The following is a 26,997-nucleotide window of genomic DNA, read 5'->3' as shown; positions in this document are numbered from 1 at the left end:
CTGGCTTCCGAGGAGTAGGGTGGACACAAGTGAATCTATAGCATTATATTTAACAGATGCTTACGAGCTAGGTAACAATCTATTAATTGCATGTGTGGCTGCAGATAGACATGTTCTGCACCCACTTTAAAGCAGTACTACCAGTGGATAGTGCAGAGGTCTGAAAGGGGGTCCTGAGGATAGTCTGGCCACCTCTAGCAATCTGCCTTGCAAGAATGGCAACACAATGATACTCTGGCAATGTGTGTGAAGTGGGCCATGCAGCAGCACTACAAAAATCAGCTATAGATATGTTCTCCAGAAAAGCCATAGTAGCTCCCTGATTTTGGGTGGAGTGCAGTCTGGGCGGGAAGGTAGATGGTTCATTTAGCTTTAGTGTAGGAGGTTTGGATGCATTTAACAATCCATTTGGCAATCCTTGCTTTAGAACTTGCTTGACCTTTTCAAGGCTGTGCAAAGGCTACAAATAATTGATGCTTTTTGCAGAAGGATTTGGTCCTGTCTAACAGCATGCTTGACATTCAGTATGTGAAGTGCTCTTTCAGCTACTGGGTCGGGCAGTGGCGAAAAAGACTGGGAGATCGATAGTCTGATTAAGGTGGAATAGGGAGACCACCTTAGGTAAGAACCACTCTGTCACTGTGAACCTGAAAAAAGGGTTTCTGTAATATGAGGGCCTGTAGTTTACCAATACGCCTTAGCGATGTGGTGGCTACCAGGAAGGTAACCATCCAAGAGAGAAACTGCTAAGGGCATGAATATAGTTGCCTTGAAAGGAGGACCCATAAGTCTGGTAGAGACAATATTGAGATGCCAGAGTGGTGCTGAAAACACCTTTGGTGGAATGATTTGTTTAAGGCCCTCCGTAATAGCTTTGAATACTGGGATTTTGAAGAGGGACGAGAGTTACCTTTTCTGTATATATGCAGCAATAGAGGCTAGGTGTACCCTAAATGATGTGTAGGCTAACCCAGTCTTTTGAAAGCGTAGGAGGAAACAAATAGTTTTGCAACATAGGCATAAGAGGGTTTGTGTTTGGGTGTACAAAAGGAAATAAAACGCTTCCACTTAGTAGTATAACAGGTTGTAGAGTGGGCGTTCAAGCTTCCACAAGTATTATCCATCCACTCAGGAGGTAGACCAACGAAACCAAAATCCAGGAGCTCGGGAGCCAAATCGCCAGATTGAGCTATCTAGGGTCCGACTGCTGTGGTTCTGTGCGGGAAGGTCTGGCCTGTTGGGGAGCGTCTTGTGAGGTGCAATGGACATTTCTAGAAGGCTTGAGAACCATGGCTGTCTGGCCTGCTTTGGAGCCACCAGGATGAAGGCAAGGGATGTTTGCCCAGTTTCCTGACCATGTACGGTGTTAATAGGAGAGGTGGAAAGGTATACACAAAGATCCCTGTACAGTTTCTCCACAGAGTACTGCCCATGGATACGGGTGTGGAAAACTGGCAGTAAAGTTTGGGTATTGTGTAATTACGTATGAGGTGAAAAGGTCTATGTCTGGAGTGTAAGAAAGTATCCTCTTTTTGGCATGGTTCCCCCAACTTTTTGCCTATCAGTATGCTTAGACTCTTTTCACTGGGATCCTGCTAACCAGGACCCCTGTGATTGTGCTCTCACCCTCTAAATTTGGTTGCCTAGGACTTTCCACACCCCACAATAGACATACTGGTACCCCCATATAAGTTCCTGGTATATGGTACTTAGGTACCCAGGGCACTGGGGCACCCTTTTACTGCCAAAGTAATCACTCCACTTAGACATTATAAGCCACCCCTCCGGTAGGCCCTTCAGCAAAAGGGCATGGTGCATGTTTCAGAGTGTGGGGGTTCCCCTGCATGAACAGAGGTACCCCTACAAACCCCAGATTCCATTTCCTGGGCTTTTATAAGTGCAGGGAAGCCATCTTAAGGTACATAGTGGACACTGGTCAACATGAGTGGTCCAACCACATAATGGCTACTCTGAAACCGAGCATGTTTGATATCAAACATGTTGCAAACATGCAACTACACCGATTCCAGTGTTAGTTGGATAATACCATGTATTCTGTAGATTTCCTAGGTTATCCACCAGTTCTGTCTGTGCAACCGTATGGGGTCTAGCTGCTGCCTGCTGACCCCAGACACTGTTCTGCCCTCCTGCTGGTGAGCCAGGCTCAGGCCGGAGGAGCAGAACAAAGGATTTCCTGCAAGGGAGAGATGTGACCACCTCTCCTTGTGTATTAGGTGTTTAAGTGCTGGGATGGGGTGGCCTCTGAGTGCCACCAGACTGCTTTGAAGGGCACCTCTGGTGCCCTCCTTGCATAATCGGGTTTGCACCTGTTCAGGAATCCCCGGCTCCTCCTCTGGTGCAAAACTACACAAAGGACCCGTGATTGAACAGCCCCCTGCCCAGCTCCTCCCCTAGGGAGGTGCCCAGATCTCTGCCAGCTGACCACTTGATTCTGCTATCTTTAAAATAAGATGTGCAGAGGTCACTGGGTGCATCTGGTTGACTAGGCCAGGTAGATGACGTCCCTAACCCCCACTGATAGGGGGCACTGCAAGGAGTGACCAACCCCCTTTTAGAGTTATTTAACGGCTCCCTTGCAGGTGGGTCCTCAGATTTGTCAAGCAAGACATCTTCTGCCTCTGGGACCACTGGTGGTCTTCGCTGGAACCGAACAAGTCTGCTTCTGGTGGGAAGGCTTCCATTGCAACAGTGTTTCTCTGGATCCTGCAAGAATTCTGCAACATCCAAGGCTGTGCATCCTCCAGGGTCATAAGAACTGTGTTTGCACCAGGAGGCACAAAGGAATCTCCCTTGGAGTCCTCCCCTGCATCTGCAGGCACCCGAAGACGATGTTGACCGGTTGGTAGGGTCTGCTGTCCCTGTACATTAGAAGATCCTGCTTCACAGGTGGTGAGTCAGTGGCCTCCTCTGGTTCCTGCGTGTTTTCTATCCAACTTGGGACACTCTGGGTCCTTGCTCCTGCCATTTGACTGGTACCCCTGTGGACCACAACTGTTGCACTTTCCAAGGCTTGTGGACTCTTCCTCTGGGCAATCTTTAAGCAACGTAAAACCCTGGCCTCCAGCACTCTGCAATCCGAAGTTCAGCCCGTCCTGCAGCTCCTGCGCAATGGGATTTCTGTTTTGGCGTGCTGGTCAGGTCTCCTTGGGAGTTTCTGTGTCTGTCACCTGTGGGTCACTCGTGGGGGCTCCATCAACTTCTGCTGGCCATCCTGTGTGCTGTGGGCCAGCCCTGACTCCCACTCCTGGGAACAGTCTCCTGGATCTTGGTGGTCCCCAAAACTTTGCAAACTCTTCTGCTCCTGTTTACATTTGCCAGTGCGTGTTGGTGACCTGGCTGGTCACTAACCCACCTGCAATCTGATGATCGTCGAGGGACAGCTCACAGGTGACTCCTGGGATCTTCTGCAGCTACTGGACTCCACAGCTTGCCTTCCTCCACAGACTTGCAGAAACTTCATCTTCAGGAGGGTGGGCATTGCCACCTGGGCACCTCCGAAGGTGCTAGCCTCTGCCCCCTTCCTTTGCATGTCCTCCACCTCTGGAATCCATCCCTGGGTTCCACCTGCCTGGTCCACTTTAAGGTCCCACTGCAGAGCCATGGGGCCCAGCAGCCACAGAATCATTCTCACCAAAATACAGGATAGAGCCTGAAACATTGGTATCATAGCCTGAATACCATGGACTCACTGCTCTGGAGAATAGACCCGAAACTGTACTGTGTCCAGAACTGCTCAGATGAAAGGGAGCGCCTGAGAGGGAGTCAGATGTGACTTTAGCACAGGTATAGTGAATGCTAACCAATTCAGGAGGTCCGCCATAGTCTGACGGTGGGAGACTACAGCCCAGGACGAGCCCGCCTTCAACAGCCAGTCATCGAGGTAGGGGAAGACTGAAACCCTTAAACTGCACAGCTGAGTTGTGACCACCACCATCACCTTGGTGATCACCGAGTAGTGCTGGTAAGGCCAAAGGGGGCAAGGTAAACTGAAAATGTTTGTGGCCTACCGTGAACCGCAAGTAACGTCTGTGGACAGGCAAGACAGGAATGAGGAAATATGTGTCCTGCAAGTCCAACGCTACCTTCCAGTCCAGGGCAGATAGGACCTGAGCAAGAGTGAGCCTTTTCAAATTCTCCTTTCTGAGGAAGAGACTGAGGGACCAGAGGTCTAGGAAAGAGTGGTGGACCTTGTCCTTCTTCGACACCAGAAAGGAGAGGGAATAACAACCACAACCTTTGGCTCAGGGATCCCCTCTATGGCTCCTTTGGACAAGAGAACCATAACCTAGCAGAGAAGTGCCAGGTGATCATCCAATCGTATTTGCAAAACTCACCTGTCTGACTTGATGGATTGTAAGCAAGGCAGGTGAAGGCCAATCCTGCCTCCGGCTTGCCCCTGATGGGAAGCTTCAGACTACGAAGGTTTGGAGGCTGCAGCAGGTGGGGTGGTGGAATGAGCCAATCGCTGGCTCCCTGATCCACGAGGACGTTGGCCCCCACGTCGCCTGCCATGCTGAGGCTGGCCAGCATGCAAGGCAAGGTGGCTGGAGGTAAAGGGATGTGGTTGGGCACCCCTTCTGTAGCCACAAAAGGGGCGAAAAGCAAACTGAGGGGGGCAAGGGACAGCCATGAGGGCCAAGGACTAAGCCGTAGCCCTCAACTCCTTAAAGCCCTCGAGAGCTGAGTCTACTTTGTCTCCGAAGAGATGGGTGCCATAGAAGGCCATTGTCCATAAGCGCAGCTTGGACCTCCCCTGAAAAGCCATATGTTCTCAACAAAGCGTGCTGCCTCAAGACCACTGCTGATGCAACCGAGCTACCTAGTGAGTCGGTTGTATTCAGTCCACATCTTATCGTGAAATTAGCTGCATCTCTGCCATCAGCAACAGCTTGAGCGAGAATGGCCCCAGTCGCCTCCGGGATCTGTGCAGGCACCTGTGAAACCATGTCCCATTAAGTATGGGATTAACGGCCCAGGAGGCTTGCGGTATTCACGGACTGCAATGCCAGGCTGGAGGAAGAGAATATTTTCTTCCCAAGCTGGTCCAGTCTTTTGGATTCCCTATCCGGAGGAATAGAAGTGAATGAGCCTGGGGATGTAGAGGCCTGGATAACCAATCTCTCAGGGGTGGGGTGCTGGTTCAGGACCACTGGGTCTTTAGGCGCAGGCCTATGGCGGCGGGCGATTGTCCTATTAACAGGAGCTCCTGTGCTGCATTTGAACCAAGTCCCCAACAGGACATCAGTGAGGGCCTCATTGAAGGGCAGAAGGTTTTCTGAAGAAGATGCCCTTAGGTTGAAGCACCTCAGTCGGGAGGTTGGTCCTGACAGCCACAGAACGCAAACCGATGCCGAGGACCTCTGCTGCTCCCCTCTCCGCCACTGAATCAACGCTCCCTCCTGCGTAACCACGGTAGGGGCAGAAAGTATGCCAGCGTCTGGCAAGGTGTCTAGACCATTGGCTTCACCCAGGTCCTGAGCCATGACGTCTTAAAGCTGGTTTTCTAAAGGATTCAGCGACCCCTCCATACTATCACCATACCCATAAGGATCTGACCTAAGAAGCAAAGTCCTCTTCGAAGTCAGAATCGGCTCTGTGTCGGAGTCGGAAATAAGTATGGTTGTCGTCAGGACCATTGACATCTACACTGTCGTCGGGGAAGGTCGCAGTGGCATGACCGACGCTAATGTGAATCCAGAAACTGATCCCTGAGTGCCCTACGGAGCAGAGGCCGAAGCTGCCGGCACGAACCCCTAAGGGACCGCTTCAGAGCCCGTAGGGCCCGAAGGCACTCCAGCAGGGTCAGACAGCCCAAAAATGATGCACATGGCCTCCTAGAACTCACAGAGTTGGGCAGGGGTGGCTCTGACTCCTGAAAACTAAGGGAGATGTGGCGGCAACCCAGAAGTAGCTTCCTAGAGGCGGCCTAGAGCGACAATACTCCTTTTCCTGCCACTGGTCATCCGACCGACGGGGTGAAGTCGATGTTTGCTCTTCTTCGACGACTTCTTAATGCGTACCAGAGTGTCCTGAAGATTTTGAATGGAACGACAAGTGTGGGCTCTGCAAGCAGTCTCTGGACCTTCCTCTCGACCGAGACCGGGAGTGATGCAGAGCAGAGCACCAGGCTGTAAGAAGCTTTAGGCACTGCTCCCTCAAAGCCTTCGGGTTTTATGGCCCGGCACTTCGGGTCATGGTTGCACTCCAAACACCAGAGACATACTAGGTGCGGATCCATCATGGACATCATCTGATGACAGGAGTCACAGGGCTTGAACATGGTCTTCCATGACGAGATCAATGCACCAGAAAGTCAAAAAATCCTTGACAAAAGTTGAAAAGGCCAGTCAAAAAGAGACTGTGGGGTAGGTCTTTGGATATGCGCGTAGGCTGGTGTGGAAAGAAAATAACTGACGTCAGTGTGCCGGAGTGGTGCCTATATAGGATAGCGATGTTATATTCGGCACCCATGACACCAACGACGGACGCAGATTTAACAGACACCACCTAACGACACGCAGGGGTAGTGCTCGAGGAAAAATCCCCAGATCCAGACTGACACCTGGGGGAAATTCTACAGTAAGGAATCTGCAACTAGGAGTCTCAATCGGATTACTCCTTTTAATGGTAAAAAGCTTTGATACATGCAACGTAGCAAGACCAGAATAAACAGATGTCCTATGTCTCTTGTGTGTCAGTAAATAACAAGGCTTTATGATCATCTTGTAGGAAATGGCAAAAAGGTCCCTCGTTCCTACAACCCAACTTCAGGAGGATGGGAAGAAGGAAAATGCTTTATCAGTTTGTTATCAGACTGGCATAGAAAATAGGCTGCATATTGAGGAGTTGGGATGAGTCAATTTATCTAGGAGTGGTGCTTGGTGGAGCCATATTCTGTTTACCATGCCAAAAAGACAGACTCAATTTGTGATGTAAACCCCAACACAAAAGGGCCACATGCAATGTTCGATAAATCTGATAGAAAGGATGCTTTACTGTCAAGCATGTAGCCTCACAGGTTGCAGCACTGAGCAAAAACTGATTTTGCTTTTAAGAGCAAGGGCTCTACCCCAAGAAAGACATATCTTTAATTGAAGCGGATACATGGTAGTAAAGCTTTACTCTTCTGGATTTTAGCATAAAAGAAATACCCTTCTTCAACACAGAGCCAAAGAGTTTTATACTTATCAGTAATCATGCAAGTAAGGGTGACAAAAGAACTAGAGGGATTTACAACTAGCTTATATAACACTAAAAGGGTGAAAAGACTGCTATCCTCTTTGTAAGGAAATGCCTCCTTGGCATGGTTGCCCCCTGACTTTTTGCCTTTGCTGATGCTATGTGTAGGAAGTTGGCTCTGTATGTGCTATTTCAAAGTAAGGAATAGCATGCACAGAGTCCAAGGGTTCCCCTTAGAGGTAAAATAGTGGTAAAAATAGATAATACTAATGCTCTATTTTGTGGTAGTGTGGTCGAGCAGTAGGCTTATCCAAGGAGTAGTGTTAAGCATTTGTTGTACATACACATAGGCAATAAATGAGGTACACACACTCAGAGACAAATCCAGCCAATAGGTTTTGTATAGAAAAATATCTTTTCTTAGTTTATTTTAAGAACCACAGGTTCAAATTTAACATGTAATATCTTGTTTGAAAGGTATTGCAGGTAAGTACATTAGGAACTTTAAATCATAAAAATTGCATGTATACTTTTCAAGTTATTGACAAATAGCTGTTTTAAAAGTGGACACTTAGTGCAATTTTCACAGTTCCTGGGGGAGGTAAGTTTTTGTTAGTTTTACCAGGTAAGTAGGACACTTACAGGGTTCAGTTCTTGGTCCAAGGTAGCCCACCGTTGGGGGTTCAGAGCAACCCCAAAGTCACCACACCAGCAGATCAGGGCCGGTCAGGTGCAGAGTTCAAAGTGGTGCCCAAAACACATAGGCTAGAATGGAGAGAAGGGGGTGCCCCGGTTCCGGTCTGCTTGCAGGTAAGTACCCGCGTCTTCGGAGGGCAGACCAGAGGGGTTTTGTAGGGCACCGGGGGGGACACAAGCCCACACAGAAATTTCACCCTCAGCGGCGCGGGGGCAGCCGGGTGCAGTGTAGAAACAGGCGTTGGGTTCGCAATGTTAGTCTATGAGAGATCTCGGGATCTCTTCAGCGCTGCAGGCAGGCAAGGGGGGGGTTCCTCGGGGAAACCTCCACTTGGACAAGGGAGAGGGACTCCTGGGGGTCACTTCTCCAGTGAAAGTCCGGTCCTTCAGGTCCTGGGGGCTGCGGGTGCAGGGTCTCTCCCAGGCGTCGGGACTTTGGATTCAAAGAGTCGCGGTCAGGGGAAGCCTCGGGATTCCCTCTGCAGGCGGCGCTGTGGGGGCTCAGGGGGGACAGGTTTTGGTACTCACAGTATCAGAGTAGTCCTGGGGTCCCTCCTGAGGTGTCGGATCTCCACCAGCCGAGTCGGGGTCGCCGGGTGCAGTGTTGCAAGTCTCACGCTTCTTGCGGGGAGCTTGCAGGGTTCTTTCAAGGCTGCTGGAAACAAAGTTGCAGCCTTTCTTGGAGCAGGTCCGCTGTCCTCGGGAGTTTCTTGTCTTTTCGAAGCAGGGGCAGTCCTCAGAGGATGTCGAGGTCGCTGGTCCCTTTGGAAGGCGTTGCTGGAGCAGGATCTTTGGAAGGCAGGAGACAGGCCGGTGAGTTTCTGGAGCCAAGGCAGTTGTCGTCTTCTGGTCTTCCTCTGCAGGGGTTTTCAGCTAGGCAGTCCTCCTTCTTGTAGTTGCAGGAATCTAATTTTTCTAGGGTTCAGGGTAGCCCTTAAATACTAAATTTAAGGGCGTGTTTAGGTCTGGGGGGTTAGTAGCCAATGGCTACTAGCCCTGAGGGTGGGTACACCCTCTTTGTGCCTCCTCCCAAGGGGAGGGGGTCACAATCCTAACCCTATTGGGGGAATCCTCCATCTGCAAGATGGAGGATTTCTAAAAGTTAGAGTCACTTCAGCTCAGGACACCTTAGGGGCTGTCCTGACTGGCCAGTGACTCCTCCTTGTTTTTCTCATTATCTTCTCCGGCCTTGCCGCCAAAAGTGGGGCCTGGCCGGAGGGGGCGGGCAACTCCACTAGCTGGAGTGTCCTGCTGGGTTGGCACAAAGGAGGTGAGCCTTTGAGGCTCACCGCCAGGTGAGACAATTCCTGCCTGGGGGAGGTGTTAGCATCTCCACCCAGTGCAGGCTTTGTTACTGGCCTCAGAGTGACAAAGGCACTCTCCCCATGGGGCCAGCAACATGTCTCGGTTTGTGGCAGGCTGCTAAAACTAGTCAGCCTACACAGATAGTCGGTTAAGTTTCAGGGGGCACCTCTAAGGTGCCCTCTGGGGTGTATTTTACAATAAAATGTACACTGGCATCAGTGTGCATTTATTGTGCTGAGAAGTTTGATACCAAACTTCCCAGTTTTCAGTGTAGCCATTATGGTGCTGTGGAGTTCGTGTTTGACAGACTCCCAGACCATATACTCTTATGGCTACCCTGCACTTACAATGTCTAAGGTTTTGTTTAGACACTGTAGGGGTACCATGCTCATGCACTGGTACCCTCACCTATGGTATAGTGCACCCTGCCTTAGGGCTGTAAGGCCTGCTAGAGGGGTGTCTTACCTATACTGCATAGGCAGTGAGAGGCTGGCATGGCACCCTGAGGGGAGTGCCATGTCGACTTACTCGTTTTGTCCTCACTAGCACACACAAGCTGGCAAGCAGTGTGTCTGTGCTGAGTGAGAGGTCTCCAGGGTGGCATAAGACATGCTGCAGCCCTTAGAGACCTTCCTTGGCATCAGGGCCCTTGGTACTAGAGGTACCAGTTACAAGGGACTTATCTGGATGCCAGGGTCTGCCAATTGTGGATACAAAAGTACAGGTTAGGGAAGGAACACTGGTGCTGGGGCCTGGTTAGCAGGCCTCAGCACACTTTCAATTGTAAACATAGCATCAGCAAAGGCAAAAAGTCAGGGGGCAACCATGCCAAGGAGGCATTTCCTTACACAACCCCCCCCCCCCAAACGAAAGAGGATGAGACTAACCTTTCCCAAGAGAGTCTTCATTTTCTAAGTGGAAGAACCTGGAAAGGCCATCTGCATTGGCATGGGCAGTCCCAGGTCTGTGTTCCACTATAAAGTCCATTCCCTGTAGGGAGATGGACCACCTCAACAGTTTAGGATTTTCACCTTTCATTTGCATCAGCCATTTGAGAGGTCTGTGGTCAGTTTAAACTAGGAAGTGAGTCCCAAAGAGGTATGGTCTCAGCTTCTTCAGGGACCAAACCACAGCAAAGGCCTCCCTCTCAATGGCACTCCAACGCTGCTCCCTGGGGAGTAACCTCCTGCTAATGAAAGCAACAGGCTGGTCAAGGCCATCATCATTTGTTTGGGACAAAACTGCCCCTATCCCATGTTCAGAGACATCAGTCTGCACAATGAACTGCTTAGAATAATCTGGAGCTTTTAGAACTGGTGCTGAGCACATTGCTTGTTTCAGGGTGTCAAAGGCCTGTTGGCATTCCACAGTCCAGTTCACTTTCTTGGGCATTTTCTTGGAGGTGAGTTCAGTGAGGGCTGTCACAATGGATCCATATCCCTTCACAAACCTCCTGTAATACCCAGTCAAGCCAAGGAATGCCCTGACTTGAGTCTGGGTTTTTGGAGCTACCCAGTCCAGAATAGTCTGGATCTTGGGTTGGAGTGGCTGAACTTGGCCTCCACCTACAAGGTGGCCCAAGTAAACCACAGTTCCCTGCCCTATCTGGCATTTGGATGCCTTGATAGAGAGGCCTGCAGATTGCAGAGCCTTCAAAACCTTCTTCAGGTGGACCAGGTGATCCTGCCAGGTGGAGCTAAAGACAGCAATATCATCAAGATAAGCTGTGCTAAAGGACTCCAAGCCAGCAAGGACTTGATTCACCAACCTTTGGAAGGTGGCAGGGGCATTCTTTAAACCAAAGGGCATAACAGTAAACTGATAATGCCCATCAGGTGTGGAGAATGCTGTTTTCTCTTTTGCTCCAGGTGCCATTTTTATTTGCCAGTACCCTGCTGTCAAGTCAAAGGTACTTAAGAATTTGGCAGCACCTAATTTATCTATGAGCTCATCAGCTCTTGGAATTGGATGAGCATCTGTCTTGGTGACAGAATTGAGCCCTCTGTAGTCCACACAAAACCTCATCTCTTTCTTTCCATCTTTGGTGTGAGGTTTGGGGACTAAGACCACTGGGCTAGCCCAGGGGCTGTCAGAGTACTCAATTACTCCCAATTCCAGCATCTTGTGGACTTCCACCTTGATGCTTTCCTTAACATGGTCAGATTGTCTAAAGATTTTGTTCTTGACAGGCATGCTGTCTCCTGTGTCCACATCATGGGTACACAGGTGTGTCTGACCAGGGGTTAAGGAGAAGAGTTCAGGAAACTGTTGTAGGACTCTCCTACAATCAGCTTGCTGTTGGCCAGAGAGGGTGTCTGAGTAGATCACTCCATCTACTGTGCCATCTTTTGGGTTTGATGACAGAAGATCAGGGAGAGGTTCACTCTCTGCCTCCTGATCCTCATCTGTTACCATCAACAGATTGACATCAGCCCTGTCATGGAAGAGCTTAAGGCGGTTCACATGGATCACCCTCTTGGGGCTCCTGCTTGTGCCCAGGTCCACCAGGTAGGTGACCTGACTCTTCCTTTCTAGTACTGGGTAAGGGCCACTCCATTTGTCCTGGAGTGCCCGGGGAGCCACAGGCTCCAGAACCCAGACTTTCTGCCCTGGTTGGAACTCAACCAGTGCAGCCTTTTGGTCATACCAAAACTTCTGGAGCTGTTGGCTGGCCTCAAGGTTTTTGGTTGCCTTTTCCATGTACTCTGCCATTCTAGAGCGAAGGCCAAGTACATAGTCCACTATGTCTTGTTTAGGCTCATGGAGAGGTCTCTCCCAGCCTTCTTTAACAAGAGCAAGTGGTCCTCTTACAGGATGACCAAACAGAAGTTCAAAGGGTGAGAATCCTACTCCCTTCTGTGGCACCTCTCTGTAAGCGAAAAGCAGACATGGCAAGAGGACATCCCATCTCCTTTTGAGTTTTTCTGGGAGCCCCATGATCATGCCCTTTAATGTCTTGTTGAATCTCTCAACTAAGCCATTAGTTTGTGGATGGTATGGTGTAGTGAATTTATAAGTCACCCCACACTCATTCCACATGTGCTTTAGGTATGCTGACATGAAGTTGGTACCTCTGTCAGACACCACCTCCTTAGGGAAACCCACTCTGGTAAAGATACCAATGAGGGCCTTGGCTACTGCAGGGGCAGTAGTCGACCTAAGGGGAATAGCTTCAGGATACCTGGTAGCATGATCCACTACTACCAGGATATTGAAAATGTCACTTACCCAGTGTACATCTGTTCGTGGCATCAGTCTCAGTAGATTCGCATGTTCTGCAATAGCTCGCCATCTGGTGTTGGGCCGGAGTGTTACAAGTTGTTTTTCTTCGAAGAAGTCTTTCGAGTCACGGGACCGAGTGACTCCTCCTTTTGTTTCCATTGCGCATGGGCGTCGACTCCATCTTCGATTGTTTTTCCCCGCAGAGGGTGAGGTAGGAGTTGAATTGTAGTAATAGTGCCCATGCAATGGAGTGACTAAGTATGCACCTATTTAAGGTTGAGATGATACATATATAAATAATTGAAGGTAACTTCCAAACTGCTACAGGCTCCCGGGGAGGCGGGTGGGCACATGCGAATCTACTGCGACTGATGCCACGAACAGATGTACACTGGGTAAGTGACATTTTCAGTTCGATGGCATCTGTCGCTGTAGATACGCATGTTCTGCATAGACTAGTAAGCAGTTATTTCCCCAAAAGCGGTGGATCAGCCTGTAGGAGTGGAAGTAGTGTGAAATAATGTCCTTAATACGGCTTGACCTACTGTGGCTTGTTGTGCGGATAACACGTCTACACAGTAGTGCTTGGTGAATGTGTGAGGCGTAGACCATGTGGCTGCCTTACATATTTCTTGCATTGGGATGTTTCCTAGAAAGGCCATGGTAGCACCTTTCTTTCTGGTTGAGTGTGCCCTTGGTGTAATGGGCAGCTGTCGTTTAGCTTTAAGGTAGCAGATTTGGATGCATTTAACTATCCATCTGGCTATACCTTGTTTTGAAATTGGGTTTCCTGCATGAGGTTTTTGAAATGCAATAAAGAGTTGTTTAGTCTTTCTGATGTTTTTTGTTCTGTCAATGTAATACATCAATGCTCTTTTGACATCTAATGTATGTAGTGCCCTTTCAGCTACGGTATCTGGCTGTGGAAAGAACACTGGAAGTTCCACTGTTTGATTTAGATGGAACGGTGAAATAACCTTTGGCAAAAATTTAGGATTGGTCCTTAGGACGACTATTTTTGTGTAGTTGTATAAAAGGTTCCTGTATAGTAAACGCCTGAATCTCGCTTACTCTTCTTAGGGAAGTAATGGCGATGAGAAATGCCACCTTCCAGGTTAGGAACTGTATGTCGCAGGAGTGCATGGGTTCAAAAGGTGGACCCATAAGTCTAGTTAGGACAACATTTAGGTTCCATGAAGGAACAGGTAGTGTTCTTGGTGGTATAATTCTCCTAAGGCCCTCCATGAATGCTTTAATGACTGGTATTTTATATAGGGAAGTTGAATAGGTAGTCTGCAGGTATGCAGATATTGCTGCAAGGTGAATCTTAATGGAAGAGAAAGCTAGGTTAGATTTTTGTAAGTGAAGCAAGTAACCCACTACATGTTCTGGAGTTGTGTGTAATGGTTGTATTTGATTAATATGGCAGTAGCAAACAAACCTCTTCCATTTACTTGCATAGCAGTGCCTGGTGGATGGCCTTCTGGCTTGTTTTATGACTTCCATACATTCTTGGGTAAGTTGTAAGTGCCCGAATTCTAGGATTTCAGGAGCCAGATTGCTAGATTCAGCGATGCTGGATCTGGGTGTCTGATCTTTTGGTTGTGCTGTGTCAACAGATCTGGCCTGTTGGGCAATTTGATGCAGGGTACCACTGATAGGTCTAGCAGCGTTGTGTACCAGGGTTGCCTTGCCCAAGTTGGTGCTATCAATATGAGTTTGAGTTTGCTTTGACTGAGTTTGTTTACCAGGTAAGGAAGGAGAGGGAGAGGAGGAAAAGCGTAAGCAAATATCCCTGACCAGTTCATCCATAGGGCATTGCCTTGGGATGGTTTGTGTGGGTATCTGGATGCGAAGTTTTGGCATTTTGCGTTCTCCCTTGTCGCAAACAAGTCTATCTGAGGTGTTCCCCAGAGTTTGAAATAAGTGTTCAGAATTTGGGGGTGAATTTCCCATTCGTGGACCTGTTGGTGATCTCGAGAGAGATTGTCTGCGAGTTGATTTTGTATCCCTGGTATAAACTGTGCAATTAGGCGAATTTGGTTGTGAATTGCCCAATGCCAAATCTTTTGTGCTAGCAGGCTTAACTGCGTGGAGTGCGTCCCCCCCTGCTTGTTTAGATAATACATTGTTGTCATGTTGTCTGTTTTGACGAGAATGTATTTGTGAACTATTATTGGTTGGAAAGCTTTTAGTGCTTGAAAAACTGCTAGAAGTTCTAGGTGATTGATATGCAGTTTTGTTTGATGTACGTTCCATTGTCCTTGTATGCTGTGTTGATTGAGGTGTGCTCCCCACCCTGTCATGGAAGCATCTGTTGTTATTACGTATTGTGGCACTGGGTCTTGGAAAGGCCGCCCCTTGTTTAGATTTATGTTGTTCCACCACAGAAGCGAGAGGTAAGTTTGGCGGTCTATTAACACCAGATCTAGAAGGTGACCCTGTGCTTGAGACCACTGTGATGCTAGGCATTGTTGTAAGGGCCTCATGTGCAGTCTTGCGTTTGGGACAATGGCTATGCATGATGACATCATGCCTAGGAGTTGTAATACCATCTTTGCCTGTATCTTTTGTGTTGGATACATGCGTTGTATGATGGTGTTGAAATTTAGAATTCTTTGTGGACTTGGAGTGGCTACTCCCTTTGATGTGTCTATTATGGCTCCTAGGTATTGTTGTACCTTGAGCGGCAGAATGTTGGATTTTGTAAAGTTGACGGTGAACCCGAGTTTGAAGAGGGTTTGTATGATCTGATTTGTGTGATTTGAGCACTGTATGAACGAATGGGCCTTGATTAGCCAGTCGTCCAAATATGGGAACACATGTATTTGCTGCCTTCTTATGTGTGCAGCGACTACCGCTAGACATTTGGTAAAGACTCTTGGTGCGGTTGTTAATCCGAAAGGCAGTACCTTGAATTGGTAATGTATTCCTTTGAATACAAACCTTAGGTATTTCCTGTGCGATGGGTGTATTGGTATATGGAAATAAGCATCCTTGAGGTCTAAAGTTGCCATGTAGTCGTGTAGTTTTAGCAATGGCAATACTTCTTGTAGTGTGACCATGTGGAAGTGGTCTGATTTGATGAAAGTGTTCACTACTCTGAGGTCTAGGATTGGTCTCAGTGTTTTGTCCTTCTTTGGTATCATAAAGTACAGTGAGTAAACTCCTGTGTTTATTTGTGTGTTTGGCACTAATTCGATTGCATTCTTTTGCAATAGTGCCTGCACTTCTATCTCCAGGAGATTGGAATGGTGTGTTGTTAAATTTTGTGCTTTTGGTGGTATGTTTGGAGGGAATTGTAGAAATTCTATGCAATAACCATGTTGGATAATTGCTAGAACCCAAGTGTCTGTAGTGATTTCCTCCCATGCTTTGTAATAATGACCTATTCTTCCCCCCACTGGTGTTGTGTGGAGGGGGTGAGTGACCTGTGAGTCACTGTTTAGTAGTAGGGGCTTTGGGGCTTTGAAATCTTCCTCTATTTCTAGGGAATTGCCTTCCTCTATATTGTCCCCGAAAACCTCCTCTATACTGTCCCTGGTAACTGGACGGTGTGGCTTGTGAGGTGCTGGCTTGTGTGCTTTGACCTCGAAACCCCCCTCGAAAGGGCGTTTTACGGAATGTGCTGTAATTCCCTCTGCTCTGCGGGGAGTAGAGTGCGCCCATGGCTTTGGCAGTGTCCGTATCTTTTTTGAGTTTCTCAATCGCTGTGTCCACTTCTGGACCGAACAGTTCTTTTTCATTAAAAGGCATATTGAGAACTGCTTGTTGAATCTCTGGTTTAAATCCAGACGTTCGGAGCCATGCATGCCTTCTGATAGTTACAGATGTATTAATTGTCCGTGCAGCTGTATCTGCAGCGTCCATGGAGGAGCGGATCTGGTTGTTGGAAATGGTCTGTCCCTCCTCAACCACTTGTTTTGCCCTATTTTGTAAGTACTTGGGCAGATGTTCAATGAGATGTTGCATCTCGTCCCAGTGGGCTCTGTCATAGCGCGCAAGTAGTGCCTGTGAGTTCGCGATGCGCCACTGGTTTGCAGCTTGTGCTGCGACTCTTTTACCAGCTGCATCGAACTTGCGGCTTTCTTTATCTGGGGGTGGTGCATCTCCAGATGTGTGAGAGTTGGCCCTTTTCCTAGCTGCTCCTACAACGACAGAGTCTGGTGGCAGCTGTGTAGTGATGAAAGCCGGGTCTGTAGGAGGCGCCTTATACTTTTTTTCCACCCTTGGTGTGATTGCCCTACTTTTGACCGGCTCCTTAAAGATGTCTTTTGCGTGCCGGAGCATACCAGGGAGCATAGGCAGGCTTTGGTAGGAGCTGTGGGTGGAGGAGAGTGTGTTGAATAAGAAATCATCCTCGACCTGTTCTGAGTGGAGGCTTACGTTGTGAAATTGTGCTGCTCTAGCCACCACTTGAGAATACGCGGTGCTGTCTTCTGGTGGAGATGGCTTTGTAGGGTATGCCTCCGGACTGTTATCTGACACTGGGGCGTCGTATAGGTCCCATGCGTCCTGATCTTGGTCACCCTGGCTCATGGTGGTGTGAGCTGGGGAGTGTGATGGAGTTTGTGCTGGTGAGACGTTAATCACGGGCGGAGGAGAGGGTGGTGGGGTAACTCTTTTCACCACCTTTGGTTGTGGTGTCTGTTCCGTCTGGAACTCCAACCTTCTCTTTCTCCTAATGGGGGGAAGGGTGCTTATTTTTCCTGTCCCCTGCTGTATGAAGATACGCTTTTGCGTATGGTCCACATCAGTTGCTTGTAGCTCTTCCTCAAACCTATGCTTCTGCATTTGGGAGGTTAGCGAGTGCTCTTCTGTATAAGAGCCTGAAGCTGGGTCGCTTGCAGTTTGTTTCGGCATCGAAACCCTGTCTGCGTGTTTTTTCGGGTCAGAGGTGACTTTTTTCTTTTTCGGGGCCGAAACCTCTCGGCGTCGATCTGTTTCGGTGCCGCTGTCTCGGCGTCGAGCCGTGTCCACACCGGCATCTCGGTGTCGAGGCTTGTCTCCAGCACTTTCTCGGTCCCGAGAAGGCTGCGTGCCGGTGTCTCGACCGGAGTCGGACGATCTCGGCACTGTTTGGGCCTTTTTCGGTGCCGACGGTCGGTCACCGAATTTATGGGTCGAGCCATGGCCTGGTGGCAGTGGCGTCCCCTGGGCCTTGTAAATGTTCTTCTGAGTGGATTTCGACGTCTTACTCACGGTTTGTGTATCGTCGAATCCTTCGGAGTCTGAGTCTTGGATCGAGAAGGTACCTTCCTCTTCCTGTTCCTCGAACTCTCGTTGGGCTGTCGGTGCGGACGCCATCTGAAGTCTTCTGGCTCGACGGTCTCGGAGTGTTTTTCAGGACCGGAACGCACGACAGGCCTCGCAGGTGTCTTCGCTGTGCTCAGGTGACAGGCACAGGTTGCAGACCAAGTGTTGGTCTGTGTAAGGGTATTTATTGTGGCATTTGGGGCAGAAACGGAACGGGGTCCGTTCCATCGGCGTTCTTCAGCACGCGGTCGGGCCGACCAGGCCCCGACGGAGGATCGAAAAACTACCCCGAAGGGCACCGGAGCTCTTCGATCTTCGATGCGGTGTGGAATCTAAGTACGCCGATCCCGAACGCAACAATACCGACGAAAATCTTCCGAAATTAGCTAATTTTCCGTTCCGAAACTAACCCGATGGCGGAAAAAAAACAATCGAAGATGGAGTCGACGCCCATGCGCAATGGAGACAAAAGGAGGAGTCACTCGGTCCCGTGACTCGAAAGACTTCTTCGAAGAAAAACAACTTGTAACACTCCGGCCCAACACCAGATGGCGAGCTATTGCAGAACATGCGTATCTACAGCGACAGATGCCATCGAACACATATTTCCTGAGGCTGTGGGAGGTTCTAGTGGACCAACTATGTCCACACCCACTCTTTCAAAGGGAACCCCCACCACTGGAAGTGGAATGAGGGGGGCCTTTGGATGCCCACCTGTCTTACCACTGGCTTGACAGGTGGGGCAGGAGAGGCAAAACTCCTTAACCATGTTGGACATATTGGGCCAGTAGAAGTGGTTGACTAACCTCTCCCACGTCTTGGTTTGTCCCAAATGTCCAGCAAGGGGAATGTCATGGGCCAATGTTAGGATGAACTTCCTGAACAGCTGAGGCACTACCACTCTCCTAGTCGCACCAGGTTTGGGGTCTCTGGCCTCAGTGTACAGGAGTCCATCTTCCCAATAGACCCTATGTGTTCCATTTTTCTTGCCTTTGGACTCTTCAGCAGCTTGCTGCCTAAGGCCTTCAAGAGAGGGACAGGTTTCTTGTCCCTTACACAGCTCCTCCCTTGAGGGTCCCCCTGGGCCCAAGAGCTCAACCTGATAAGGTTCAAGCTCCAAAGGCTCAGTTCCCTCAGAGGGCAGAACTTCTTCCTGAGAAGAGAGGTTCCCTTTCTTTTGCTGTGTTGCAGTTGGTTTCCCAACTGACTTTCCTGTTCTCTTGGTAGGCTGGGCCATTCTTCCAGACTCCAGCTCTACTTGTTCACCCTGTGCCTTGCACTGTGCTCTTGTTTTCACACACACCAGTTCAGGGATACCCAGCATTGCTGCATGGGTTTTTAGTTCTACCTCAGCCCATGCTGAGGACTCCAGGTCATTTCCAAGCAGACAGTCCACTGGGATATTTGAGGAGACCACCACCTGTTTCAGGCCATTGACCCCTCCCCATTCTAAAGTAACCATTGCCATGGGATGTACTTTTCTATGATTGTCAGCGTTGGTGACTGTGTAAGTTTTTCCAGTCAGGTATTGGCCAGGGGAAACCAGTTTCTCTGTCACCATGGTGACACTGGCACCTGTATCCCTCAGGCCCTCTATTCTAGTCCCATTAATTAAGAGTTGCTGTCTGTATTTTTGCATGTTAGGCGGCCAGACAGCTAGTGTGGCTAAATCCACCCCACCCTCAGAAACTAGAGTAGCTTCAGTGTGGACCCTGATTTGCTCTGGGCACACTGTTGATCCCACTTGGAGACTAGCCATACCAGTGTTACCTGGATGGGAGTTTGGAGTGGAACCTTTCTTGGGACAGGCCTTGTCTCCAGTTTGGTGTCCATGCTGTTTACAGCTATGACACCAGGCCTTTTTGGGATCAAAGTTTTTACCCTTGTACCCATTGTTTTGTGAAGAGGCTCTGGGCCCACCCTCCTGTGCAGGTTTTTGGGGGCCTGTAGAAGACTCTTTACTATTTTTAGTTTTGGTTGTCTCATCACCCTTCCCCTGGGGAGTCTTTGTGACCCCTTTCTTTTGGTCACCCCTGTTGAAGTCTTGGACACCCTTGTCTTGACCCAATGGTCCGCCTTCTTTCCCAATTCTTGGGGAGAAATTGGTCCTAGGTCTACCAGATGCTGATGCAGTTTATCATTGAAACAATTACTTAACAGGTGTTCTTTCACAAATAAATTGTACAGCCCATCATAATTACTTACACCACTGCCTTGAATCCAACCATCTAGTGTTTTCACTGAGTAGTCTACAAAGTCAACCCAGGTCTAGCTCGAGGATTTTTGAGCCCCCCTGAATCTAATCCTATACTCCTCAGTGGAGAATCCAAAGCCCTCAATCAGGGTACCCCTCATGAGGTCATAAGATTCTGCATCTTGTCCAGAGAGTGTGAGGAGTCTATCCCTACACTTTCCTGTGAACATTTCCCAAAGGAGAGCACCCCAGTGAGATCTGTTCACTTTTCTGGTTACACAAGCCCTCTCAAAAGCTGTGAACCATTTGGTGATGTCATCACCATCTTCATATTTAGTTACAATCCCTTTAGGGATTTTCAACATGTCAGGAGAATCTCTGACCCTATTTATGTTGCTGCCACCATTGATGGGTCCTAGGCCCATCTCTTGTCTTTCCCTCTCTATGGCTAGGATCTGTCTTTCCAAAGCCAATCTTTTGGCCATCCTGGCTAACTGGATGTCCTCTTCACTGGGGCTATCCTCAGTGATTTCAGAGGTGTTGGTCTCTCCTGTGAGGGAACCAGCATCTCTGACTATTATTTTAGGAGTCAGGGTTTGAGGGACCCTGTTCTCCCTAGATAGGACTGGTAGGGGGGAATTTTCCTCCAAGTCACTATCCTCTTCCTCTGAGTTGCCACCCTCAGAGGGGTTGGCCTTTTCAAACTCTGCCAAAAGCTCCTGGAGCTGTATTTTGGTAGGTTTGGAGCCCATTGTTATTTTCTTTATTTTACAGAGTGACCTTAGCTCCCTCATCTTAAGATGGAGGTAAGGTGTGGTGTCGAGTTCCACCACAGTCACATCTGTGCTAGACATTTTGCTTCTAAAAGTTGGAATACTTTTTAAGAATCTACAACTGGTTCTAGAATCTAATTCAAACTTTTACAAATTTTTAAACTCTAAAAGAAATGCTAAACAGGATCTAACACAAGGCCCTAGCAGGTCTTTTAAGAATTTAGAAACTTTTCAAATTGCAAAAATCAATTTCTAATGACAATTTTGGAATTTGTTGTGTGATCAGGTATTGGCTGAGTAGTCCAGCAAATGCAAAGTCTTGTACCCCACCGCTGATCCACCAATGTAGGAAGTTGGCTCTGTATGTGCTATTTCAAAGTAAGGAATAGCATACACAGAGTCCAAGGGTTCCCCTTAGAGGTAAAATAGTGGTAAAAATAGATAATACTAATGCTCTATTTTGTGGTAGTGTGGTCGAGCAGTAGGCTTATCCAAGGAGTAGTGTTAAGCATTTGTTGTACATACACATAGGCAATAAATGAGGTACACACACTCAGAGACAAATCCAGCCAATAGGTTTTGTATAGAAAAATATCTTTTCTTAGTTTATTTTAAGAACCACAGGTTCAAATTTAACATGTAATATCTTGTTTGAAAGGTATTGCAGGTAAGTACATTAGGAACTTTAAATCATAAAAATTGCATGTATACTTTTCAAGTTATTGACAAATAGCTGTTTTAAAAGTGGACACTTAGTGCAATTTTCACAGTTCCTGGGGGAGGTAAGTTTTTGTTAGTTTTACCAGGTAAGTAGGACACTTACAGGGTTCAGTTCTTGGTCCAAGGTAGCCCACCGTTGGGGGTTCAGAGCAACCCCAAAGTCACCACACCAGCAGCTCAGGGCCGGTCAGGTGCAGAGTTCAAAGTGGTGCCCAAAACACATAGGCTAGAATGGAGAGAAGGGGGTGCCCCGGTTCCGGTCTGCTTGCAGGTAAGTACCCGCGTCTTCGGAGGGCAGACCAGAGGGGTTTTGTAGGGCACCGGGGGGGACACAAGCCCACACAGAAATTTCACCCTCAGCGGCGCGGGGGCGGCCGGGTGCATTGTAGAAACAGGCGTCGGGTTCGCAATGTTAGTCTATGAGAGATCTCGGGATCTCTTCAGCGCTGCAGGCAGGCAAGGGGGGGGTTCCTCGGGGAAACCTCCACTTGGACAAGGGAGAGGGACTCCTGGGGGTCACTTCTCCAGTGAAAGTCCGGTCCTTCAGGTCCTGGGGGCTGCGGGTGCAGGGTCTCTCCCAGGCGTCGGGACTTTGGATTCAAAGAGTCGCGGTCAGGGGAAGCCTCGGGATTCCCTCTGCAGGCGGCGCTGTGGGGGCTCAGGGGGGACAGGTTTTGGTACTCACAGTATCAGAGTAGTCCTGGGGTCCCTCCTGAGGTGTCGGATCTCCACCAGCCGAGTCGGGGTCGCCGGGTGCAGTGTTGCAAGTCTCACGCTTCTTGCGGGGAGCTTGCAGGGTTCTTTCAAGGCTGCTGGAAACAAAGTTGCAGCCTTTCTTGGAGCAGGTCCGCTGTCCTCGGGAGTTTCTTGTCTTTTCGAAGCAGGGGCAGTCCTCAGAGGATGTCGAGGTCGCTGGTCCCTTTGGAAGGCGTCGCTGGAGCAGGATCTTTGGAAGGCAGGAGACAGGCCGGTGAGTTTCTGGAGCCAAGGCAGTTGTCGTCTTCTGGTCTTCCTCTGCAGGGGTTTTCAGCTAGGCAGTCCTTCTTCTTGTAGTTGCAGGAATCTAATTTTTCTAGGGTTCAGGGTAGCCCTTAAATACTAAATTTAAGGGCGTGTTTAGGTCTGGGGGGTTAGTAGCCAATGGCTACTAGCCCTGAGGGTGGGTACACCCTCTTTGTGCCTCCTCCCAAGGGGAGGGGGTCACAATCCTAACCCTATTGGGGGAATCCTCCATCTGCAAGATGGAGGATTTCTAAAAGTTAGAGTCACTTCAGGTCAGGACACCTTAGGGGCTGTCCTGACTGGCCAGTGACTCCTCCTTGTTTTTCTCATTATCTTCTCCGGCCTTGCCGCCAAAAGTGGGGCCTGGCCGGAGGGGGCGGGCAACTCCACTAGCTGGAGTGTCCTGCTGGGTTGGCACAAAGGAGGTGAGCCTTTGAGGCTCACCGCCAGGTGTGACAATTCCTGCCTGGGGGAGGTGTTAGCATCTCCACCCAGTGCAGGCTTTGTTACTGGCCTCAGAGTGACAAAGGCACTCTCCCCATGGGGCCAGCAACATGTCTCGGTTTGTGGCAGGCTGCTAAAACTAGTCAGCCTACACAGATAGTCGGTTAAGTGTCAGGGGGCACCTCTAAGGTGCCCTCTGGGGTGTATTTTACAATAAAATGTACACTGGCATCAGTGTGCATTTATTGTGCTGAGAAGTTTGATACCAAACTTCCCAGTTTTCAGTGTAGCCATTATGGTGCTGTGGAGTTCGTGTTTGACAGACTCCCAGACCATATACTCTTATGGCTACCCTGCACTTACAATGTCTAAGGTTTTGTTTAGACACTGTAGGGGTACCATGCTCATGCACTGGTACCCTCACCTATGGTATAGTGCACCCTGCCTTAGGGCTGTAAGGCCTGCTAGAGGGGTGTCTTACCTATACTGCATAGGCAGTGAGAGGCTGGCATGGCACCCTGAGGGGAGTGCCATGTCGACTTACTCGTTTTGTCCTCACTAGCACACACAAGCTGGCAAGCAGTGTGTCTGTGCTGAGTGAGAGGTCTCCAGGGTGGCATAAGACATGCTGCAGCCCTTAGAGACCTTCCTTGGCATCAGGGCCCTTGGTACTAGAGGTACCAGTTACAAGGGACTTATCTGGATGCCAGGGTCTGCCAATTGTGGATACAAAAGTACAAGTTAGGGAAGGAACACTGGTGCTGGGGCCTGGTTAGCAGGCCTCAGCACACTTTCAATTGTAAACATAGCATCAGCAAAGGCAAAAAGTCAGGGGGCAACCATGCCAAGGAGGCATTTCCTTACACTATGTTTACAATTGAAAGTGTGCTGAGGCCTGCTAACCAGGCCCCAGCACCAGTGTTCTTTCCCTAACCTGTACTTTTGTATCCACAATTGGCAGACCCTGGCATCCAGATAAGTCCCTTGTAACTGGTACTTCTAGTACCAAGGGCCCTGATGCCAAGGAAGGTCTCTAAGGGCTGCAGCATGTCTTATGCCACCCTGGAGGCCTCTCACTCAGCACAGACACACTGCATGCCAGCTTGTGTGTGCTAGTGAAAACAAAACGAGTAAGTCGACATGGCACTCCCCTCAGGGTGCCATGCCAGCCTCTCACTGCCCATGCAAGTATAGGTCAGTCACCCCTCTAGCAGGCCTTACAGCCCTAAGGCAGGGTGCACTATACCATAGGTGAGGGTACCAGTGCATGAGCATGGTACCCCTACAGTGTCTAAACAAAACCTTAGACATTGTAAGTGCAGGGTAGCCATAAGAGTATATGGTCTGGGAGTTTGTCAAACACGAACTCCACAGCACCATAATGGCTACACTGAAAACTGGGAAGTTTGGTATCAAACTTCTCAGCACAATAAATGCACACTGATGCCAGTGTACATTTTATTGCAAAATACACCCCAGAGGGCACCTTAGAGGTGCCCCCTGAAACTTAACCGACTGTCTGTGTAGGCTGACTAGTTCCAGCAGCCTGCCACACTAGAGACATGTTGCTGGCCCCATGGGGAGAGTGCCTTTGTCACTCTGAGGCCAGTAACAAAGCCTGCACTGGGTGGAGATGCTAACACCTCCCACAGGCAGGAGCTGTAACACCTGGCGGTGAGCCTCAAAGGCTCACCCCTTTGTCACAGCACCGCAGGACACTCCAGCTAGTGGAGTTGCCCGCCCCCTCCGGCCCCGGCCCCCACTTTTGGCGGCAAGGCCGGAGAAAATAATGAGAATAACAAGGAGGAGTCACTGGCCAGTCAGGACAGCCCCTAAGGTGTCCTGAGCTGAGGTGACTCTAACTTTTAGAAATCCTCCATCTTGCAGATGGAGGATTCCCCCAATAGGGTTAGGATTGTGACCCCCTCCCCTTGGGAGGAGGCACAAAGAGGGTGTACCCACCCTCAGGGCTAGTAGCCATTGGCTACTAACCCCCCAGACCTAAACACGCCCTTAAATTTAGTATTTAAGGGCTACCCTGAACCCTAGAAAATTAGATTCCTGCAACAACAAGAAGAAGGACTGCCTAGCTGAAAACCCCTGCAGAGGAAGACCAGAAGACAACAACTGCCTTGGCTCCAGAAACTCACCGGCCTGTCTCCTGCCTTCCAAAGAACTCTGCTCCAGCGACGCCTTCCAAAGGGACCAGCGACCTCTGAATCTTCTGAGGACTGCCCTGCTTCGACGACGACAAGAAACTCCAGAGGACAGCGGACCTGCTCCAAAAAGACTGCAACTTTATCCAAAGGAGCAGCTTTAAAGAACCCTGCAATCTCCCCGCAAGAAGCGTGAGACTTGCAACACTGCACCCGGCGACCCCGACTCGGCTGGTGGAGAACCAACACCTCAGGGAGGACCCCCGGACTACTCTACGACTGTGAGTACCAAAACCTGTCCCCTCTGAGCCCCCACAGCGCCGCCTGCAGAGGGAATCCCGAGGCTTCCCCTGACCGCGACTCTCTGAAACCTAAGTCCCGACGCCTGGAAAAGACCCTGCACCCGCAGCCCCCAGGACCTGAAGGACCGGACTTTCACTGCAGAAGTGACCCCCAGGAGTCCCTCTTCCTTGCCCAAGTGGAGGTTTCCCCGAGGAAGCCCCCCCTTGCCTGCCTGCAGCGCTGAAGAGATCCCTTGATCTCTCATTGACTTCCATTGCGAACCCGACGCTTGTTCTAACACTGCACCCGGCCGCCCCCGCGCCGCTGAGGGTGAAATTTCTGTGTGGGCTTGTGTCCCCCCCCGGTGCCCTACAAAACCCCCCTGGTCTGCCCTCCGAAGACGCGGGTACTTACCTGCTGGCAGACTGGAACCGGGGCACCCCCTTCTCTCCATTATAGCCTATGCGTTTTGGGCACCACTTTGAACTCTGCACCTGACCGGCCCTGTGCTGCTGGTGTGGTAACTTTGGGGTTGCTCTGAACCCCCGACGGTGGGCTACCTTGGACCAAGAACTGAACCCTGTAAGTGTCTTACTTACCTGGTAAAACTAACAAAAACTTACCTCCCCCAGGAACTGTGAAAATTGCACTAAGTGTCCACTTTTGAAATAGCTATTTGTGAATAACTTGAAAAGTATACATGCAATTGAAATGATTCAAAGTTCCTAATGTACTTACCTGCTGGCAGACTGGAACCGGGGCACCCCCTTCTCTCCATTATAGCCTATGCGTTTTGGGCACCACTTTGAACTCTGCACCTGACCGGCCCTGAGCTGCTGGTGTGGTAACTTTGGGGTTGCTCTGAACCCCCAACGGTGGGCTACCTTGGACCAAGAACTGAACCCTGTAAGTGTCTTACTTACCTGGTAAAACTAACAAAAACTTACCTCCCCCAGGAACTGTGAAAATTGCACTAAGTGTCCACTTTTGAAATAGCTATTTGTGAATAACTTGAAAAGTATACATGCAATTGAAATGATTCAAAGTTCCTAATGTACTTACCTGCTGGCAGACTGGAACCGGGGCACCCCCTTCTCTCCATTATAGCCTATGCGTTTTGGGCACCACTTTGAACTCTGCACCTGACCGGCCCTGAGCTGCTGGTGTGGTAACTTTGGGGTTGCTCTGAACCCCCAACGGTGGGCTACCTTGGACCAAGAACTGAACCCTGTAAGTGTCTTACTTACCTGGTAAAACTAACAAAAACTTACCTCCCCCAGGAACTGTGAAAATTGCACTAAGTGTCCACTTTTGAAATAGCTATTTGTGAATAACTTGAAAAGTATACATGCAATTGAAATGATTCAAAGTTCCTAATGTACTTACCTGCAATACCTTTCAAACAAGATATTACATGTTAAATTTGAACCTGTGGTTCTTAAAATACCCTAAGAAAAGATATTTTTCTATACAAAACCTATTGGCTGGATTTGTCTCTGAGTGTGTGTACCTCATTTATTGTCTATGTGTATGTACAACAAATGCTTAACACTACTCCTTGGATAAGCCTACTGCTCGACCACACTACCACAAAATAGAGCATTAGTATTATCTCTTTTTACCACTATTTTACCTCTAAGGGGAACCCTTGGACTCTGTGCATGCTATTCCTTACTTTGAAATAGCACATACAGAGCCAACTTCCTACACTCTTTTCCTAGGATTTTTGTTGTTGTTTGTTTTGCAT

The 26,997-nt window shown here is 49.2% G+C and overlaps 1 protein-coding gene across 17 annotated transcripts in view; it reads right to left on the bottom strand.

Annotated features, from left to right (window-relative positions):
• The window catches only part of MYCBP2 (MYC binding protein 2), a 1,769,078-nt gene that overhangs the window by 865,147 nt on the left and 876,934 nt on the right, over nucleotides 1-26,997 (bottom strand). The gene's annotated exons all lie outside the window — the stretch shown is intronic.

This window comes from Pleurodeles waltl, chromosome 8, assembly GCF_031143425.1.
Source record: "Pleurodeles waltl isolate 20211129_DDA chromosome 8, aPleWal1.hap1.20221129, whole genome shotgun sequence".
Lineage (NCBI taxonomy): Eukaryota > Metazoa > Chordata > Amphibia > Caudata > Salamandridae > Pleurodeles > Pleurodeles waltl.
Note: the sequence above shows the minus strand (reverse complement) of the source record. Positions and strands in the feature narration are given on the sequence as shown.